Genomic DNA, 21,874 nt, shown 5'->3' on the forward strand with positions numbered 1-21,874 from the left:
GGATGTCCTGGGAGGAGACAGAGTGAACCTAGAGTGACAGCAGAGTTTGGATGAAACATTCGATTGACAAAGAGAAGGCTAAGGAGACTGGGTAAGAGCCAATGGATGAAAAGAGATGTGCAGAGGCAATGAGATGAAAGGCTAAGAGGTTGTGGTAACACAAGGGTTTCAGAATTTCAGGTTTTGAAACTCTGTGAGTTTCAAAGTGAGAACAGTTCTGGTTTGTCTAGGATCAATCAGTGCTGCTATTAATAGGCATCAAGATGGGCCAATTGTGACTATTATAAATGTTTTGTATCAATTTGGCACTACCAATAGAAAGATCAGCAGAAAGACAAAATCCACTGTGCAATTTCATCATCCCTCCTCCCTCTTCTGGGTGCATGTTCTATCCTACTCCACAATACTCAAACACATCCTTACAATACTCCCTGTCCCAGATGCTGTCTCTTCACACTTGGCTTTGCCAGGAACAAATAAACAGCAGAAAACCCAGCACCTACTCATTTGGGAAATCTTCCTCACAGATGTCTGGATATCAAAAATAAGACCCAAGCCCTACTTGGAAAGCTCAAATATACGTATAGTTTTCATTACTTTTCTGTCTTTTATATTCATGACTTCATATTTAAAATAAAATCTTTGCCATTACTCCCCTCCACCTCTCATAGTGGACAGAAAACTCTCTCAACACATGTACATCTTTTTTTTTTCCAAAAAAAGACATTGAGGAAAATTCAAATCAATTTGGAATTCACAGAATCACAGATCTTGGAATTTTCTGGAATCTTTAAGGAAGCTCCTGTTATAGTTGTCTGGTCTGAGTGTAATAAACTCAGAGAATTGCTTATACTCTTTTTTTTTTTTTCTGAGTTGGAGTCTCGCTCTGTCGCAGGCTGGAGTGCAGTGGCATGATCTAGGCTCACTGCAACCTCCGCCTCCCAGGTTCAAGCAATTCTCCTGCCTCAGCCTCCCGAGTAGCTGGGACTACAGGCATACGCCACCACACCTGGCTAATTTTTGCATTTTAGTAGAGACAGGTTTCACTATGTTGGCCAGGCTGGTCTTGAACTCTTAACCTCAGGTGATCTGCCCACCTCAGCCTTCCAAAGTGCTGGGATTACAGGCATGAGCCACCGTGCACGGCCTATACTCTATTTTTTTTTTAAATCAAGGCTCTTATTAAAAAGATCACTTGTTAACATACATACACATATACATGGTTATTTTTTATCTTGTTTTTATACAAAAATAGAATTTTACAATACCCATTACTCTGTAAGTTGAAAAAGAGTATACCATAGTCATGAAGAGTGGCAACTTCGGAGCCAGCCCATCAGAGTTTAAGTCCTAGTTCTACCCCTAAGCATTTGTGTGACCTTGGACAAGTCATTTAACCTATATCTGCTTCAGTTTTCTCAACTGTATATTGATATTGTGAGAACTTAATGAAGCAATATGTGTAAAATACTTGGAATAGTGCCTGGCATATAACATGAAGTATGTACTTTTAAGCCACTATTATTATTTTTCTAGCTGCCAAAGGATAATGAACATTCTTCCAGGTGAATAGACATAAAGTCACATTTGTCAAAGTGGCATAATGTTTCAATTTATTTAATACTCTATAAATTTATTCAATGTCCTCTTGTTAAGTATTTAGATATTTTTCCAGATTTTAGCTACTAAATGCTGTATCACTGGATACATCCTTATTTTTCTAGAATATCTTCTATCTTCCCTGAAGTTGGATTACTGAACGGAAACATAATTAATTTTGAAAATATTTGCCAATTAAGTCCGAAAACTGTTATAGTAATTCACACAACTCTCTGCAGTGTTCGAAGTGTGTTTGCCCACACACAGGGGCACACACAAGTGCCAGTGCTCAATGAAAACAATATTTTAAAATTGTTTACTGATCTGATAGCTGCAAATGGTATCTTGAGCTTTTATTTCTCTAACTACTAGTGAAATTGAACTTCCCTCGATATGATATTGACGATTTGCCTTTTCTCTTTTATAAGTTTCTTATTTATACACTTTGCTCTTTTTTTTATCATCTATTTCTTATCATTTTGTAATGTTCTTGGGAAGTATGTTTATTAACCCATTTTATGCCATATGGCATGCTACCCTTTTCCTGTATTTTAAGGCATCATTGCCTATGGGTACTAGTGGATAGCCACCCTGTAGACGATGGCTCTGAATCAAGATTTTTCCTGACCTCTGAGGATCTGTGGCTATTGAAGTATGTATATTCAATGCAAATGCATTAGGAGATGTGCATGTTTCCTATTATAAAATCAATGCTTCTATGAATCTCCCTGAAATGAGACAGTGTCACATTAATCTTTATACTTTACCTAAAGTAAAAGAAGCCTTTTCCTGAAAAGTGATTTTTGGCTTATTATGATTTATTATCTCACTGTAAGCCCCATTTCTCCAGGTTAGCCTTACAACCTAAAGTGGTGTATTCTTCTTTGATATCTTGTAGGAATGTGTAAGAGACTCAGTAAGAAGTTAACACAGTTTCTGAGAGGCCCAAGGGCTCTAGGATCCCTGTGACTTTTAACTAGCTCAGGGAAGGCCTGGTACCTCCTATCTCAATGTTCACTAGATCAAGGATTATGCTGTCTTATGTCTATGCCTTTTGTATTCCCAGTGAAATTATAAACTCGGTTGTCACTTTTCATTTTGCTTTTCAGGAGCCCCAGTGTTTTGTTGGACACAGAACAAGCCTATTTGGCATCTCTCCCTATGAGTAATGATCTATTTATGGACTGGTTTCTCTGACACATTTCTGCTGACATAGTTCTCAAGACACAGAAAAAGAAGAAATGAAGTTGGGCCAGATGGTACCTGAGTGTGGCAAATGGGCTAAAGGAGTAGGTGATTCACTCAGCCAGTCAAGTCAACACATTTTTTTCTAACTCCTTCTATATACTAGGCTGCAGTCCACCTACCCGTGTGGCACAATTTGAGGAAAACTGCAAGATACACCTAAGTTAAATCACTTCCTTCAATATTAAAGGTCAGTTTCTAAAGTTCTTAGCAATACCTTAGCTATGATCAGTAGCCTGAGCAAAGGAAACATGAGAGTAATCAAAAGGGTAGAAAACAAAATTGAAGGGCTGCTGAAAGACAGGAGGGTATTCAAAACAGACTATTGTTTTGAGCATTATAAATTTACACGAGCATTATAAATTACATTTGAGCATTATAAATTACACGAGCATTATAAATTCATACTTTTAAAAAGCACAGGTACTGAGCATAAAATACCGAGGAAATCACATGGTTCCGACCTGGGGGTGGATCATGCTGGCTACAAGGAAGCTGAAAAAATGAAAAGAGAGAGAAATTGAAGTGATACCATTGTAAGGTTACAATGGAGACTGCTTGGGCTGATGAAGGGAAGGAATGGTGTGTTCCTGACACAAAGCACAGAATATGCACCATAACAAGGCAGAGTAGGTATAGAAGACAAATATCCACAAACTGGCTAAAAGACAATTTGCTTGACACAGTGCTCAGATATACCCATAACATCTTTTATGCAAGTTCACTTCTCAATGGACAGATGAAGTCATTAGGTAAATTATTACTCTATAACTAATTCTGATCAACAGTGATGTGAAAGTATGGAAGACATCCTCAAAACTTGAGAGTTCCTGACTGTCAAGGAGGAATAGTGCAAGAACTTCCTAGAAGGAGCAAAAATCCCTTAATCTAGAAATGGTTAAAAGGACTAAATGTATGTATATGAGAGGAGGGTAATCTCAGAGTAAAAATAAGACTCAAAAAACTATAAATCATTCTGCTGGGGAAGAAAGGATGTATTATCTAGGGCGGCATTAAGTTCTCATAGGAGTGCAAACCCTATTGTGAACTGCGCATGCAAGGGATCTAGGCTGCGTGTTCATCAGAGAATCTAATGCCTGATGATCCAAGGTGGAACAGTTTCATCCCAAAACCAACCCTCTTCTCCTCCGACCCCCAATCTAGTGAGATCAATGTGACCAAAGAAGGGGGGTTTTCAGTAAGTTCCATTTTAAAGGCCATATACTAGTAGTGATACTTAACCAAGATAAATGCGTTAAAATAAAATAATTAAAAGGATTTATGAAATTCGTAACAGCAAGAATAAACTGAGGGAATAATAGTTGAGAAAACACTGAGAGATAAAAGGACGTTTTACCGGGTTTTGTAAGAATAAAAGAGGTAGGCCGGGCGCGGTGGCTCACGCCTGTAATCCCAGCACTTTGGGAGGCCGAGGCGGGCAGATCACGAGGTCAGGAGATCGAGATCATCCTGGCTAACATGGTGAAACACTGTCTCTACTAAAAATACAAAAACAATTAGCCGGGTGTGGTGGCAGGCACCTGTAGTCCCAGCTACTCGGGAGGCTGAGGCAGGAGAATGGCGTGAACCCAGGAGGCAGAGCTTGCAGTGAGCCGAGATCACTGCACTTGAGCCTGGGCGACACATTGAGACTCCGTCTCAAAAAAAAAAAAAAAGAATAAAAGAGGTAAAGAAAAATTGGAGCAGATGATGGAGAAGGAAAAATGCAACTTGGCAATTTTCCTATTGCTCTGGGCAGGGGTGGAGGGTGAATATGAACTGTAAAACGGTCTGGGGGAAGAGGAGGGCGTCATGCATTTAGGAACAGCAAAGGCTGTCTAAAATGGGCAGAAGAGTAGACAAAGATAAAAGCAAGGGAAAAGTAGCTCTGGGGAAAAAAAAAGGGCAGAAAACTAGAAAACTGTCCAAGGAAAAACTCTCCTGGGTGAAGTCCACACACAGCAATGGATAAAGTGAAGTTTGTGTTTAGTAGGGCCTCAATGCAGTGCACTTACAGACACATAGATGCATTAGAATGTGTATGTTGAATTTTGTGGAGTAAACAAGTGTTGGTTAGTTAATATAAATTTCTGTAATTTGGGAAGAAGCTATGATTTTTTGTTGGTTTTCAACATGTCCATATCTGGAGGATGTTGCTGATATTTTTGTAATCTTAGATCAAGGAAAGGGGAAGACAAATGATATTTATTGAGAATGAACAATGTCTCAGAGATTTACAGACAGCTCAGATGCTCCTTACAACAATCATATGTGGTAGGTATTATGAACTCATTTTACAAGGAAGAAATTGAAGGTTAGAGAGGTTAAATATCTTTCCCATGTTAAAGCTAGTAAATCAGAACTGAAAATCATCTGGTGGATTCCAGAGCCCAAGCTCTTCCTATTATCCTATACTATGTCCACAAGGCAGTGCAAGGATATTAAAAACTCTTCAAACATCAGGTGGTGTCATCATTCATGGCTTGTACAGCTTTGGGACTAGCCTCTTATCTGATCCTGTCTTGTAAAAAATGTGCTTCTTTAGAGCAATCATTTCAGATCCCTAATCCAGTGCATTGTTGGCTCATTCTCTCCCTACCTATTGCCAATTAGGCATCTAGCTTCCAACTCTCAGAAGCTCAGAGTCATTCCATTTATTCATTGCTCTTTTGGTTCACTTACTCATTCACTTCCATTCACTTACTTATACACTTCCATTCACTCACCCATTCCACAAATATTTAATACATACTTAAATATATTGAATAAATAAAAGAACAGGAATGTGCCTAATTTCAACTATTGTCTAACTGCGAAGACCTCCATCAGCCTGTTCAGATTCTATCTAGACTATTCATCCAGTTGAATTTTCCTAGTGATTCAGGTAAAAATGGTTTTAGCTGCTCCCAGCTCTACAGAGGTCGAGGGCATTGAGACCCCTCTTTTGGCACTGAGTTTGGTGCTTTCAAACCACACAGCTATGTCTGGCAAGACCTTGGTGCTTCTACTCTAGGTAGTCTTGAAATAGCTGATTCCTTTTGGATCAGTTCAGACCCCTACTCCCTTGACCCTTTCCATTTTCATCTTTTGTAAGCAGCCCCCTTCTACACCCATCTACAGTTTTAAAATCAAGGCGGAGAATCTTCTTAACTCCTCTGGGTAATCTCAGATAGTCCTCAGATTAAGAAGGGAACATAGTAAGCATAACACTTAATACCCTTAAGTAAGCAATTTTGGGCAAATTAGGTAAAGAGATTCCCTGTATGAATGCCAAACATGTGCTCTGTTTACCATAAAACACTTCCTAGACACATCAAAGAGAAACACATCTGATCCTAGGGTGATTTATATCCTCAGCCAGCACATGCATTTCCATCTGATTCATACTATATGCTTTGGTTTTCAATTGAAAAATGAACAGTCAAAATTTGAGTTTCACATTGCTGGAAGAGTTACTTCATCTCCCTTCATTTTCTATAAAATGATGGTGCTAAATTAGTAACAATGTATTAATGAGTACTTGTGCAGAATTTTAAAATTTACCCTGCAATACTTTATCTCAAAACAATTCTCTTTGAGTTACCCTTGTCTTCATTTTACAAACGAAGCAATTAAATCTCAGAGAGGTTAAGAAAATTCTCAGCTGCACAGTGAATAAGCCAGAAGTAAGGCTCACACTCAGAACTTTTGACAGAAATCTCACACTCTTTACAGCACACTCCACCACTTCCAAATGTTTTCTGTGTTCTCTTTCAGGGGGTGTATATGAACTGCAAAGTTGTCTAGGGGAGAGTGTGGGGATCATGCAGTAGGAATCAGCAGCAAGGGCTGCCCAAAATACGCAAGAGAGCAGACAAATACAAATGCAAAGGGAGAATTGTCTATTCATTCCTTAGCCTACTTTTTGATGGTATTGTTTGGTTTTTTTTCTTGCTAATTTGTTTATGTCATTCTCATTTACAGAATATTACCCTGGGAATTATAATTTCATTAAACTTTCTTTTGGTCAAAAGTATAATCACTTAAGTTACAGCAATTCTTTAAACTCAAATTGAGAAATAATCCAGAATTTTTTTTGAAGAAAAAGAAAAGTTCTCAAGTCTCTTGCTGTGGTTCTAGATGTTCAGTAGGAGGTCTCTTTGAAAGGTGAATCTACCTTGGCAGGTAACCCATCATTGTTATCAGGATGGTGTCCAGTGTGGCATGAGGGGGAATCTAGCAGAGTCTCTTGGCTACAGAGGATCTGGTAGGCCAGGCAAATGCCTAGACAGAAAGAAGTGTCCCTGGAGTGATTGGTAAATGCTGTCTGAATGAACGAGAAGAAAAAGAAACCCTCGTCTCAGAAACTGTCCCCTTGGATCCACAACAAAGTATCTTGAATTCAAGAAAACACCTAAAGGAACAAAAACTTGCAGGTGAGGGGAGAGTTTGGGAGAGAGGGGGAAGATTTCACTCTTGGATGAAGGCTCACCCTTTGATGAAAGAAGCTATGTGGAGTTCTCTCCTCCAAATGCTCTATTGAAAAAGCTACAAATTATCGGATAAATTCTGATTTATTCTCTAGTGACTTTAACCTTCTTGTAATGTCAGGCAATCCATTCACCCAGTGCTGAATGATTAAATTTCTCTTCTCTTAGTTCTTCTTCTATAAATTATATTTTTTCTAGATGTGTTTAGCTTTCCACCACCTGCCTCCAGACTTATTTTCCCTGATGACGCTCATAAAAGCTAACATCTTTTAAGAGTCTAGGCCATCATATTCTCTTTTAACATGGTTAAACTTTCCAAGAATTTTACATTTCCTTTCGATTGGTTTAGTACATTCTTCCATGTAGTTGGCATTTAAGTGAGTGAAAACTTCTGTTCAAAGCAAAAGAACCATAAAACATTCAATAATTGCTCTCCAAGGAAATCCACAGAGACAGAGACTCAGACTTATGTTTTTCAGGCAACACTGCCACTCCTTACACAGCTTTCCCAGGAGGGACTGCGGGCACAACTTCAAGTAGTCCAAAGCTTCTTTATGGCCCCAAAGTCCTCCACAGAGCTGCCTCTGGCTGCTATCCCCTAGACCACACAGACCACAACAAACCACATAAGAACACCTGTCAGCATTTCACCCAGAACCAACCCTAGTAGCCAGAGGTACACTCACATTTAAAGATCCCAAGATAGCTACATTTCCCATAGAAATTTGTGTTTCCTCAATAACAGTTCATATATAGAAATAAGAAGGTATGTGTCCTAAATATTTTTAGTTTGCCAAAGGTATTTTCTCACCTTGATTCCTTAATCTGTGTCCCATTTGCTTATTTTGTTGTAGCACTATACGAATGAGTCTTTATATTAATATAAAATGGAGTTTTATTTCTATGGGTACCACTTAATTTCCTCTTCTTCCATATGAATTGCACCCCTTTACCTGGCCATCTTCCATCAAGTAGATAGAGGGAGGCAGAATTCAGCTCCATCAGGAAGAATGCTTTAATGTTGGAAGGTCCCACAGTGAAATAGACTCATGGCATAAGTAAGCTCTCTGGCATATGCCCCAACTACCAGAGATCCAGGTACCCGAAATCCAGGTTGAGACAGCTCTGCCTCGTTAAGAGCTGTCCTATGGGACCAAGCCCCTACATTGGGTACCATTTTCTACTATGCATTCACAGATCTCCCCCATTCTGGGCCTCTGGAGCTAATGTCACATTTTAGATGTTCTCTTGCTCTCCTGCATTTCAGACCTAGTGATTGCTACTGGTTTCTTACATCCATTCTCAATACGATAATTATTTTTCTTTTGTTCGTTTATTAAATACATTTTAATTAAATTTACAGAGTGTGACAGGTACTCTTCTAGGTCTTGGAGGTATAACAATGGACAAAATATACAGAGTCCCTCATCTTATGATGCTTACATAGCAGGAGGAGGCCAGTCACAAATAAACAAGTAAACAGACATATGAATAATAAGGCATTTATCAGCACTAATGCATAAATGCAAATCAGAGTAAAGAGTTAAAGATTAATGGGCTGGGTGTTTTAGACAGTTATGAGGGAAGGATTGTCTGATGACACTTGAGCAGATGTGGTGGTGGGAAAGGGAGACATTCAAGTTTTTGCAGAACAGGCATTCCAGACTGAGCTAACAGCAAATGCAAAGATCCTGAGATGAAAGTATGTTTGGGATGTTTGATGAACAACTCTCAGCATCCTGGTCAACCACAGCTCACACCCAGCTTCTATCTTGGGTATATCCATTATAGTCACCAAGAAGGGGAAGGAATGGAGCCCTGATGCCAAAAAGGAGAGGCTGGACAGTTTCTTGTTACATAGTATGAAAAAAGAGATTCCAGCACTGAGTAGGTGGCTGGGATTCTTAACATTCACACCTCAGTCCATGATTCTGTGCAAACATATATATGTGTCTACATCCAGGTAACCTACCAGTATAACTAAGGCAAATGAGACTTGAAAAACATATTTAACTAATAGTGATAATAGTGTTATCTTTATGTTTGAGAAAGGTAGACATTATCACCAATTCCCAAGTATTTGCATGAAAATAAAATCATGCAGACAAAGAGGGCTGAAGTTTAATTTGTATAGCAAAGTTTTAATGTATTGGTCAAATGCTTTCATTTTCCCACCTCTTGCTATGTTTCTGAATTCTACAGTTCATGGATCAGCAATGACTAAAGGTGATATTCTGAAAAGTTTTCAAATTATTAGCATATTGAGTCATATTTTCAACTCCTGGTTTAAGTCTCAATTCTTTTTTTTAAGGAGGTGATATGGTTTGGCTGTGTCCCCACCAAAATCTCTTCTTGAATTGTAACTCCCACAATTCCCATGTGTCATGGGAGGAGCCCTGAGGGAGGTGACTAAATTACGGGATGGATTTTTCCTGTGCTGTTCTCACGATAGTTAATGAATCTTACGAGATCTGATGGTTTTAAAAAAACAGGAGTTTCCCTGTACAAGCTCTCTTTTCCTGCCACCATCCACGTAAGATGTGACTTGCTTCTCCTTGCCTTCTGCCACGATTGTGAGGCTTCCCCAGCCACATGGAACCGTGAGTTCTCCATTAAACCTCTTTCCTTTGTAAATTGCCCAGTCTCAGGTATGTCTTTATCAGCAGTGTGAAAATGGACTAATACAGAAGGTAAGAGTGTTATTCAGTATTTTAAAGCTTGACATCTAAGTGGTATTAAGGGCTGTGTCAAGTGATATAGCCCTTATAGCTGTATATCATGGGTATATCAAAAATAATGAATGATAATGGCAGCTACAGTTTCATTGGTCATGTTGTAGACTCTGTGTTAAGGCAAGTAATTTATTTATCTCATAAAAACATCACTGTGGGAGGGGTACTTTTATTATCTCCATATCACAGATAGAAGATCTGAGACTTAATAAGAGTAAGGAATTGGCATAACATCACAAAGCTAGTGGATGGCAGAGCTCAGCCTAGAACCTAGCTCCATCTGACACTCCAGTCCAAGCTCTTAACCACCACATGATCCTGCTTTCAGAGCAGGGAAGGATAACTAGAGTATTTAAGAATCAGAGTTCTATTTATGCTACTGTCATGGAGAAAAATCATTGGTTAGTATAACAAAGACTTCATGACTTGATTAAAATTAGCAGGTAAAATTCATTTATCTTGGAATTCATTCCTTAAGGTTCAAGATGGCAAGAAGCTAAACTGAAAAATAAACCTCTACCAATATGTTTACAGATGAACACTTTCCCTAGGTAACGTGGGCACCACCTGATCTCAGTATTACAGCTGATTGTTGTCTAACTTCAAAGTGTTATTGTAATGTGAGAATATCAGGCCATGGAGGAGGAGAAGATGGAGTGCAGTGAGGGGTTATATGGGAAGGGATGGGTGGGAGGATGAGGACACAATCTCTGCAGCAGCCATTTGTGGGTAACAGCAATTACACAAGACATGAATTTCAATGCGCCAGAAATCCGTTGCTCAAGCTAGTATTTGTGGAGTTCTCTTGTTCCCTCTTCTTGATGTGGGAGTTGATTTGCAGTCAAGTGTAATGAAATCAGCACTGGTTTAACAGGCTGGAAACTGCCTGTTATCCCAGCCTCTTCAATCACCAGTTGTGGAACCCTGGACAAATCACTTAACCTTGATGGACCTCAACTTTCTTATCTAGAAAAATTAGACAATTTAAAAGTTAGATTAGCCCTTCAAGCAATTCTGTGAATCAAGGAGAATTTACAGCTTTTGCCATTTATTAAGTCCTCTCGTTATTTTTTTCTCTTGCTAGAATGTGAATGTTTCCAAAGTACATCGTACAGTAGGTAGCTCTTCAAATGAGCTCAGAAAAAATATTTGTTCAATGACTGAATATACATGAGGACTGATGGCCAAAGGACCCTAAGATATATCAACTGAGCTCTATTTTAAGATGGAAAGCAGCATTCATCCTTTTCATATAATAGTAATATTTACCAAATATTTATTAATGAAAAGAAATTGCTTCCATTTGAAATTATAGCTAAAAGTAAATAGTAAAATAATATGTAAAGTTAATCCTACCTTTATAAAAATAATAAATGCAAATGTTAATGGACCAAAAAAGTTGAAGAAATATACACCAAACAACTGATAGTGGTTTTCTGGGAAAGAGGTTAGGGCAGAAATATGAGTGATATTTACTTTCTGCACTAAGCATCTCATTATAGCTACATTTTATATTTTATCATAGTACACATATAATTGGCTTAATTCATTTTTAACTGCTAAAATACATTGTTTCAAACTAGCCTGGCCAGGAACTGTCTGTGTCACATATTACATGTCAATCCATGCAAAAAAACTAGACCCAAAAGATTGTCTCAAACCTAGAGATATTCCCTTGCTTTTACATTGCAGAAAAAAAAAATACAGAGAGATAATGTTTTTTCCATTTAATACAAGTGTGAATGAAAAGGTCTTTCTATTTTTTAGTTCCTGTGACCCCCAGGAGGGAAGGCTGTGGGCTGATTATTAGAGCATTTGAGTGTGTGGGTTGCCTGGAAGCGATAGCTAGCAAAGACTGGGAGATGGGAAAATGATAAAGCATGCTTGGCTTACAGAGCTGCTGAGCTGAACAGCAGTACTCTCACCCAGATATTATTCTTGTTAATTGTATCTGATTCCACTATGTATTTCATTGAATCTAAATGTTGATGGGGGAGGTCACTGCTCCATGCTACTCATCAGAAACCTTAATAAAAAGGGCACCCCAGAACCCCTTGACAGAGAGCCATGCAAACACACTACCCTTCATTGTGACAGATTTGCTCCAGTAAATATGATCACTTTTTCTTCACCCTGTGTCTGTAAGCATTTCTAGAACACTTGATGTCATAATACCCAGAGAAAAAGCCCTTTCTAACATAATGGAGGCAATATAAAATATGGACTTTCATGTCATGTAAAAATTTATAACATTCACACAAACAGGGGATTTATTTCTTATGTGTACGCAGTTCTTCTCTCTGTTGTTATTGATGAATGGAAAAAGATAAATGTACCATACAATGAGGAAATAACAGCACAATGTGGAGCTGACTGCTGACTTCCCATCCAGTTAACATGGACAAGCTGCTGAAGCTCTCATCTAAGGCTTCATGGCATTATGGGTGGCAAGAAGGTTATGGGGTGATCTAAAACTCCACACCTTTGAGAATCAGAAGGATTAAATAGGATAAGCATAGATTTTGGACTCAGACCAGGTTTTCAGTCCAGCGGTAGTTTTGAGAGCTTAGGTAAGCTCTTAATTCAGTTTTCTGAGACTTGGTTTGCTCAGTTGTCAAATGGGGATACTGATACCTATTTTCCAGTGTGTTGTAGAGGTTAATAATCCATCGTAGTAGCTCATGTGGTACATAGGAGGCCTACTCAAAATGTCTTTCATCTATCTCTTCTTATCTTTTCCATTCATGCTTCTTTCCTTTTTTTTTTTTTTTTGTTTGGCAGAAATAGCCAAGCTCTGTCATTCTACCTTCCAAGTTTGGCCATTCTACCTTCTGACCTCAAATCTTCAAAACAGGCCAGCAGTGCCATAAGCCAAGACCAGCCAAGTTTATAAATGGAATAGTTTTCTTCTCTTTTCTATCTTGGGTCTTGGGTCTTCAAAAAACTTAAAAATATGGAAGTATAGTAATAACTACATGTAAATTTATAAATTAAGGACTAGTCTAGATGATCTTTACATTTTCCTCTAGCCCTAAGACAAAGAGATAAATAGAGAGATGACAGGCAGATAGAGCTTTTATTCTTATCCTTTTGGCTTTGCTTTTACAATGTGAATATAACGTTTATTGACCAGAAGATTAGCCAGGTCATGAAATGCTTATTAGCAGTTCATACCGCCATGATGAATGGTGTTTCAATATTTTCAATCAGGGCCCTTGCCATATACACTGTTCCTGCATTTTTACACCAGTGTAGGAAAGCTAGGATGTATCCTTTGTGGAAAGAGCAGGGCTGGGACTAGAGTCAGACGAGTGAGGCACCTGCATTGGGCACAAAATTTAAGACATTCCAAAAAACTCAGCAATCAAAATAAACAATATTTTAATGTAACATTTAAAAAAATCATAATGCAACATTCCATGATGAACACACACAGTATCAAAATTTTAAATAAAGTCAGGAACCAGTCCTGCATTTGCTTCTCGCACCCCACCCTCACCCCAGCCCTGGGCAGAATCTGGGTCTGAAATCAGAATATGAGAATTCTGGCCTCCATTCTGATATCACTTAACTACAGTAAGCAAAAGCCTCAGGTAAGTTGCTGCAGTTCCTTAGTTCTCAGTTTCCTTGTGTCATTTCACTTGAAAGTCTGATTAGGTAACTTCTAACGAATCTTTGAACTTGGGACAATTCTATGATTTTCTATAATATGAAGTTGCTTTATTTGAAGTGTCATCAATGACTCAAAAGGAGAAGTTGGTTCAGTAATTGATTCAGTTCAATCACAAACATTTACTGAACACTTATTATATGCCAAGCACTATGTTAGGCACAAAAATATACAGAGTTGGGGATTATTGAAACGCATAGAAAGAGAAGCCAACCTTAGAGTTAAGAGGTCAGGACAACTTCCCTAGAAAGCAACTCTGACCTAAAAACCCAAAGGAGTTAGGGGAAGACAAGGATGGAACTCCAGAAAGAGGGAACAGCATGGTTAAAGGCCTGAAGATAAAAAGAAAAATCTCATGAGGGTAACTGTAAGAAGTTTAGTTTGGATGGAACATTAATAGGATGAATGGGGGGAAAAAAGTCTTTGATTACAGCACAGTAATAGAAGTATTTGCCAGAGTATAATGCAAAGACACAGAGTTATGAGTCAAACCTGGGTTGCAGTTCCTGCCCTACTGCCAAATAGCTAGATGACAGAGTTTCCACATCCACTGGGATTCTGTTTTAGAACACATGACAAATTTTTCCATGAAGGGAGGCATTTAATTTCCTATGGAATGTTGTAAATCTCACATTTGAGATATTTACAGTTTATGTCCCTCAGTACCAAAGAGGTGCTGTAATTAATGCAAGTAGTCGTTTCCCTAAAACAATCTGCTGAACAGCTAAGTCCCTGTTGTCTGATGCCTATGAGCCTGAAGGTGCAAAGACTAGGCTAAACGCAAGCAAACTTTCATCTTCCCCAGACAGGTGTGAGCAGTGGGCAACTAGGCAAGTGTTATTGGCAGGTACTCCCAGCACATGTCTACTCTACCTAGGCTTATGACAGCCGAGCTGGTCTGCTCCTGCCATATTTGTGTCTGCTAATTTAATTTCTGCACTTAGGAAGACAGGATTCAAGCCAGCTATTTATAAGCAACCTCCCTGCCCCCAAATTTTTTAATGAATGCAAAAGCACACCATCTCTTGAGTCCTGAGCATAAAGTCAAAGCTTTATGTTTTTAACCTCACTGCTATCGCACATAATACTCTCCATTTATTAGGTACTTACTCTGTCCGACCTTTACAACGAACTCAGCTAATCCTCTCAATCCTCTGCAATGGGTTCTACTATTGCTCCATCTTAAAAGCAGGAGTAATTGAAAGCACAGAGAAGTAAACCATGTGCCCAAAGTCGCACAGTTTATAAGTGGCAGAGCCAGAATTAAGAATTTAATTAATTTAGAATTCTGAATTAATTCAGAATTAATTCAGGTCAACAGCCTGTCTAACTCTAGAGCCTGTGTTCTCAACCGCTGTCCTACATAAACAAGTCAGGCTCATCAGCCTGCATACCCAAGTGGTACCATTGAGGTATGGCACTCAGAGGCTCCTTAAGTTTCCAGGACATTCAAGGATCTGAATTCTCTGAGTTTTAGAGGACTCACTTCAGTCATTTAGTTGTGGGGAAGAAGAGCATCCTCTATATCTGTCCTCAAATCTATCTTTGCATGCTCTTGGAGAAAGGCATCCTTTCTCCTCTCTCTCTCCTCTCCTGTTCTCATTTCCCAAACCCTTTGTTCTTAGACACTAGCTTGTTCCATCTGCTCCCCCTTGATAAAAACTGCACTTGAGACTCACTGTACCTTCTCACTGTACCTACAGCCCCATAACTCTTTCCCCTGCTAGACTTCATAAATGACTGATAGTTACGCATTGCACGGTTTTTTTTTTCCTCCCATTCCCCACTGAACTCTCTGAAATGGTTTCTGAGCACACTGCTATACTAAAATTGCTTTCCTAATGGTCACCAGAAAACTCTTTTTCATCGTCCTTTTTCAGTTCCTTACTTTCAACCTTTTCAAACGTCCCTCACTTAAAATCATCCTGGTAATTTATACATTTGATGAAAGGAAATTGCTTGTACAATTATGAAAATGGGCTTTGAGACCTGACTCTGATACTTTGTAACTTGGTAGCTATGGACAAGCTACTGGGACCTCTCTGTTTCAGCTGCCTCAGCTGTAAAGTGGGAATAGGAGTCATAGGTATTGTCAAGATTAAATAGGATTCCACGTGGAGGCACTTAAACAAGTCCTGGCACAGTTGGGACTGTTTCTGTGAAGTCTGAGCACTCCTCATGATTCCCTGAGGCTTTTGTACTCACTTCCTATGCTCTTTCCTGGGGCTTATTTCTCTCATTAATCTCTACTTTTGCTAAATGCTGAAATTTAGTCTTTGTCTCTATGGTCTCCTCCTCTTCCCATCTTCTTCCCTAATAAAAATAATAGTTGGCATTTACTATGAAATCACTAGATACTGGGATCTGTACTAATGCTTTCCAAGATGTTCTGGTGTCACCCCAAAATCAATTTCTGCAAAACAGCATTAAGCCTTTTACTTTCCTCAGCTAACCTCCTTTCCCATCCCTCTGTCACCATCAATCCAGCTACCAATGGTCAAACCCAAAGTGCTATCTTTGATTTGCCTTCTGTTGTCCTCCCTGTAGTCAATTTGAAAACAAACTCTATGTTTTTTCCCCATTCTGGCATCTCTTAATGGCATTTTCAGATTGAAATTCAACATGTTTGGGCTTGGTTCAGTAAGGGACCTAGTTCCTGGGTCTGCAGTGTTGATGGCTGGAACACGGATGATCTGGCCCTCATTCCAGGATGCCAAGATGCAATGAGCTCTTTAAATGAGATCCTTATGAACTCTCTGGTGCAGATTATTTTGAAAGTTTTCACAATGTATATTAAATTAGGAAATTCTGACAAGAAAGGGGGAAAAGGGAATTTATACACACTGCCATCCTACTATGTATCAGCAACTGTGCTAAATGCTGTTGCTTCCAAGATGCAGTGATGAGCTCATTTTTTAAATATTAAAAAAAAGTCATGATGCTATTTCCTAGTGGCACTTCAGGGTACAGTTACTCTTCATAGGGGCAGCTGAGAAAATGTGTTTTTTGTTTTGATTTGTGGCCTCGCTGGCACATTTTAACACTGACCTCCAAGTCGGTTGATCACCTCGGAGAAATGGAAGTCATGATTTATCTTCTATTCTAATGCAGGAATCATCACCTCATGGCTGGATTTCTCATTCATTTATTTAATGATTCATTCAACAAATATTTATTGGGTCCCTACTCCATACCAGGCCTGTGCTAAATGCTGGTGATGCCACTGTGAATGCCTTACTCTCACAATGCAAAAAAGGCAGCTACACATGTGAATGCTGGGAAAGAAGAGGGTGATACAGGAGCACACAATAGGAAGGCCCTTCTTATATTAGCAGGGTTTACTTTCTTCACTTGTCTTTCAGATACATCTCCTCTTGTCCACCCCTACTGCCACCACCCTCGTCATTTAACACCTATATTTCCACAATAAGTTCCCTGCCTCCAGTCTCACCACCTCCAAGTCATCCTCCACACTGTGGTCACAGTCATCATTCTCTAATGCAAATCTGATCATATCTCAAACTTTCTCAACTTTCAAACAAACACCCCTAGCCTTCCCCATAAAATTGAAGTTCTTATGCTTGGATAGTTCCATTCACACTTGATTGCTGCTTATGTCTCTTGCTTGATGTTGTGCCACTGCAAAAAGCTGAGAACCCATATCTCTTGCTACAACCATACAGAACTACTTCCAGGACTTACAGAGATATTTCTGCCTGGAAAGCCCTTCTTTTCTCCTTGTCCTTGTTCGAGACTCAGCTAATGTCAAGCTCTCTGAGAAACCTTCTTGATCTTCTTACCCTTCTTGAGTTGGATGCCCTCCCTTTGTGCTTCCATGGCATTCTGGGCATATCTCTGAAAAACTCACTCTATAGCATTACTTGTTAATTGGTGTCACCCAGGTGCTGTTCACCCTCAGTGGCTCTAACCACATGAGATGGCTTATTGTCACCCTAATTTATCAGGCACTCTCAAGTATTTCCTCTGCCTGGAATGTCCTTTCTATCCTTTCCTCCCTGGTAAAAGACTATTCATTTTTCTCAAAGATCACCTGCTCAAATCCTCCAGGGAAAAGAAAAAATCATTTTCATGCCTGTACTATTGGCACATGGTCTAACCTACAATTATAGCAGTTAATCAGATTGCATCATAGTTAAATACCTGTTTCCTTGATGATTGGGACCATTTTTTACTTTCTTACCTTTTTTTCCCAGCCTCCAGGATGTAACAAGTACTTATACATGTTTTCTGAATGTTGAGAAAATCCAGGAGGAAGGGATGAAGTGTATAGCATACACGTTAAGAGCTCATAGTACAATACAGAACTATCCTGCTTTCTATTTCATGTGTGTTCATCTTGTATTTACAACTAGAACATAAACACTTTGAGGGACAGAACTATGTTACATATTTTATATGACTTCCAATGCTAAATACAGGATAGGTGGTCAATAAATGCTTGTAAATAGAATCTAGTATAATCAAAATAAACTGATCTTGCAGATGAAGGAAGAGGAAATATATAGTAACAAAGCAAATAAAGAGCTCTAGTGAAAGCAAAAAATATTCTTGATCTTTTCTTGCCAAGGTTTTCAAAGAAAATGATGAGAGTGTTCACCATGGGATAAAAATGACATATGCTGACAATTATAGTTAAATCCCCTCTATGCCAATTTCACTTGAAAATATTCCTGGAAAGGTTTTTACTTCCCTAGTTATTTGAAAATAAAACACTCAGATTTCTATCTTACTGAATACCTTTAAAAACCGTAAAAGCGAAACTATTTTAATAATAAGCATTGCTTTCCCGATTCCCCCCTGCCCCCCGCTTTTTTTTTCCTTTCTTAAAAAAGCTTTTCACCTTTGGCTATGCTTACTTATGAGTCAAGATCACTTTCATAAGTGATTTCTCAATTAATCTCACAAATATCATGCTTTCTTCCACTTCAAAGAAGTCACAAAATGTTAAAGATAAAAAGGTCCCCATCCCAAGCAGCAGAGAGATTCCCCAACCTGTCATCTCAAAGTGAAGAGAAGCCCTCACCCCCACCCGTGAGGAGCAGCAGGCATAAGTACTGGATCTGAGCTTCCGGAGTTTACTTCTGTCAGCATCAGCTTGGCTTCCAGATTCCCCATACACTTTTCCTAAAAATCCAAGGCTCCCGACGTGCACAAGAGCCAAAAATGTACCTGTCTGCCCATCCCGCCTTCCAGGTACAACCGACACGTCAAGATGGAGAAACTTTCACACGAGGCACTTTCTAGACCTAAACAACTAATTTTTAAGTCTGCTAAACGTTATCCAAGGAATAGTGAAGTCTATTACGCTCCAGATGTGACATTCCAGATACCTCAAAACTAGAGTCCCACCAAAAGAATACGAGCTGCCAACCATACAAGCAGAAGGGGCATAGAAATTCAGTGAAGGCTGTAGTGTACGTCCCCTCCAGTCAACCTCTCCCTGCCTTCATTAACCTCTAGTCACACCTCTCCTAAGTGACCATTATTTGTCCCTCTTCTATCTCCCTTTGTCCCAGTCCTGGACTCCTCACAGGCTGACCCAGTCTCCGCTGTTTCAAAAGGCCATTCGATTTGACGCTTTTCCCGAGTGCAGCGGGTGCACTGCACTCTGAGATCCCGCCCCAGTAGTAGAAAGGATTTTAGGAAATCCTTTTCTCAGGACCTTTTCCATCGGGCCGAAGAGATATTCAGAACCGTGCCTGTCCACCAACTAGATAGCAGACACCACAGAACCTCTCCCAGGAAAGAGGTTGAAAGGAAAAAAAAACGACATCCCCACAAAGAAAAATAATAACCCAGAATCCTCCACATATTCCACATGTGCGTGTCATAAAACCCTTGGGAAATGGGTTGGGAGAGGATAAAGCCCCGTCTTCCCACTGCCGCCGCCGCAGCAGCAGCTCCTGTCCAGCTCCCAGCGCTGCCGCGGTGGTGTGCGTGAAGACAGCACCTTCCCCGGGGAGGAGAGATCCTAGCGCCCTGCATTCTAGGAGGTGATTATGGCAAGCCTTTCAGTAACTCATCATTTATCCCCGCACTGACCCGAGCCTCACCTCGGCGCCTTTGGCACCGGAGCTCGATGAGAAAGCCGAAGGCTGCCCCTCCAATTTTCCAGGTGACATACACACCCCACTATGCGCCTAGGACGCAGAGGGGTGGAAGGGAAGGATGACAGGTGCCGATGCCTGAGGGAAAATCAATGGCGACCCTTACAGCTTGGGGTGAGAAATCCCAACCCCCGCCCGGGTGGGAGGACTTGGCATCAGCTACCTGCAGGGCGCCCCCGCCTGCACACCCACCCAACGCGTGCAGGCTCGCGTTGCAGCCCGGAATGCAGTCAGGAGGGTGGAACGGGACGGAGGGAGCCTCCACGCCCCCTTTGTCTCCACGTTTCCCAGATGACATGGAAGGAAAGTTTATGAGCAGGGAGGTGGTAGCTTTCTGCTGGGTCAATCTGACACCTCGCAGGAGGCGACCCTCCCTGGGTTCGTCCTCTCCTCTGCACAGCCCCGGCGCCGCCTTCATCTGCACCTCGACACCCACAAGCAAAGCATGGGACACCTGCGCCGCCGGGTCCGGCCAGGAGCTTGCCCGCGCTGCCCCACTGTCCCGGCGCAGCGACTTCCCCAGCGGCCCGGCTGCGGGAGCCGCACTCACCTCCCGCGGCGGAACGTCCTCCAGTGCGCCCTACTGGGCCGTCCGGCTCCCGGGAGCGAGCATTCAGGCGGCGGCCCGAGACACGCTCTCCAGGCGCTGCTGCATTCCGCTTGCGTGGGAGAGCAAGCTGGCGAGCGCGCGGCGCGGGCGTGTACGAGTGTGTGTTTGTGCGAGTGTGTGCGCGAGTGTGTGTATGTGTGTGTCCGTGTTTGTGCGCGCGCCCGTGGGGCGGAGGTGCGCGGGATCACAGATCCCGCTGGGCGCCCATCCCGCGCTCTGCCTCCTCCGCTGCCTCCTCCTGGCGCTGCAGCTTGCACAGGGTCCAGGTTTCAGGATCTCCTGTTTGTTTAATGAAAGGAAAGAGCAAAAGGCTGGCGCGGAGGGGGCGGAGGAGGGGAGAGGCGGGGAGGGTGCCAGGCTGCGCATGCTCAGGAGAGACAGCGCTGGCTTCAGAGCCCAGGCAGAGCAGAGTGAGCTCGGGGTAGAGGCGAGCCAGCCAGATTGCGTCCAGCGGTAGTCGCTCCGCGGGGTTCCCAGAAGGCAGCGGGGAAACCCCGCCGCAAAGGTGCGCCCTGCGCGGGGACTCCGCGGCGCATGCAGCGCTGGAAGCCAGTGGTGGGATCCCCACCCATTCTTGGAGACCGCTTCTGCCTCGAGTCCTCGGTAACGTGGGGCTGTCCTCTCCCGGTGTGGTTTTAGCGCTGGTGTGGGAGTTCCTGTGGGCCATTCTCTTGCTTCTACCCTGCGGGCAACCGAGATGCGTCTCCCCAGAGGTCCAGGAGGAACCACAGGCTGCAGGTCGCCCGGAACTAAAATGAGTTTCCTGGTGTGTGTTTCTTTCTTCCTCTCCCAACTTCCACTCCTTTAAGAGCAAGAAAAGGCAATGTCCAGTCGGGTTCCACAACAGCTTTAATGCGGCGAGGGCGAGGAGGGGGCTAGCGATAACTCTTCCAAACAACAAAGGAGGAGTGGAAGGAAGGTGACTCTCTGAGGACCCCATACTCAGCCTCCTTTGGTGACAGGGTTAAATGGAAGAGATATTTGCCCTATTTAAGAAGGAAAAAAAAAAAAAAAAGAAAAAAACAATGGGTTCATTGTCCCCTTGCCTAGAATGCCAGCGCAATTCTAGGTCTTTGTGAGGCCTCTGGCTACTTGGTAAAGTGGGAGAACTGTCAACTCCAAGAGAGTCCAGTAAGAGAATCTGAGCCTGCGATGGCGCAGTAACCTGAGGCCGGGGAGATGGCAGGTGAGAGTCATTGCAAGTGGAGTGGAAACTTCTTGGAACAGATTGTTCTGTGAGCAAAACAGAATGGTTAGGATCCATTCAAGAGCTTCTATTTTCAGTCTCTTCCCTGTTTAATCGTTCTGTCTCCCCGCACACCACACCCCATTTTCTCTCCTACAGAAGAAAAGACATCCCAAGCAGGAAACTCCCTGTAAAGAGATTTCTACCTCTTTTTTATTCATTTTCTGTCCCTCCA

The 21,874-nt window shown here is 41.4% G+C and overlaps 1 protein-coding gene across 1 annotated transcript in view; it reads right to left on the reverse strand.

Moving 5' to 3' along the window:
* Positions 1-20,793, reverse strand: part of PLPPR1 (phospholipid phosphatase related 1) — a 292,974-nt gene extending 272,181 nt beyond the window's left edge. Inside the window, exon 1 of the mRNA XM_003260293.2 lies at positions 20,394-20,793. The gene's annotated coding sequence lies outside the window, so the exon portion shown is untranslated. The remainder of the gene's footprint in view (positions 1-20,393) is intronic.
* Positions 20,794-21,874: the final 1,081 nt, after the last annotated feature.

The sequence above is a fragment of the Nomascus leucogenys genome, chromosome 1a (genome assembly GCF_006542625.1).
Source record: "Nomascus leucogenys isolate Asia chromosome 1a, Asia_NLE_v1, whole genome shotgun sequence".
Lineage (NCBI taxonomy): Eukaryota > Metazoa > Chordata > Mammalia > Primates > Hylobatidae > Nomascus > Nomascus leucogenys.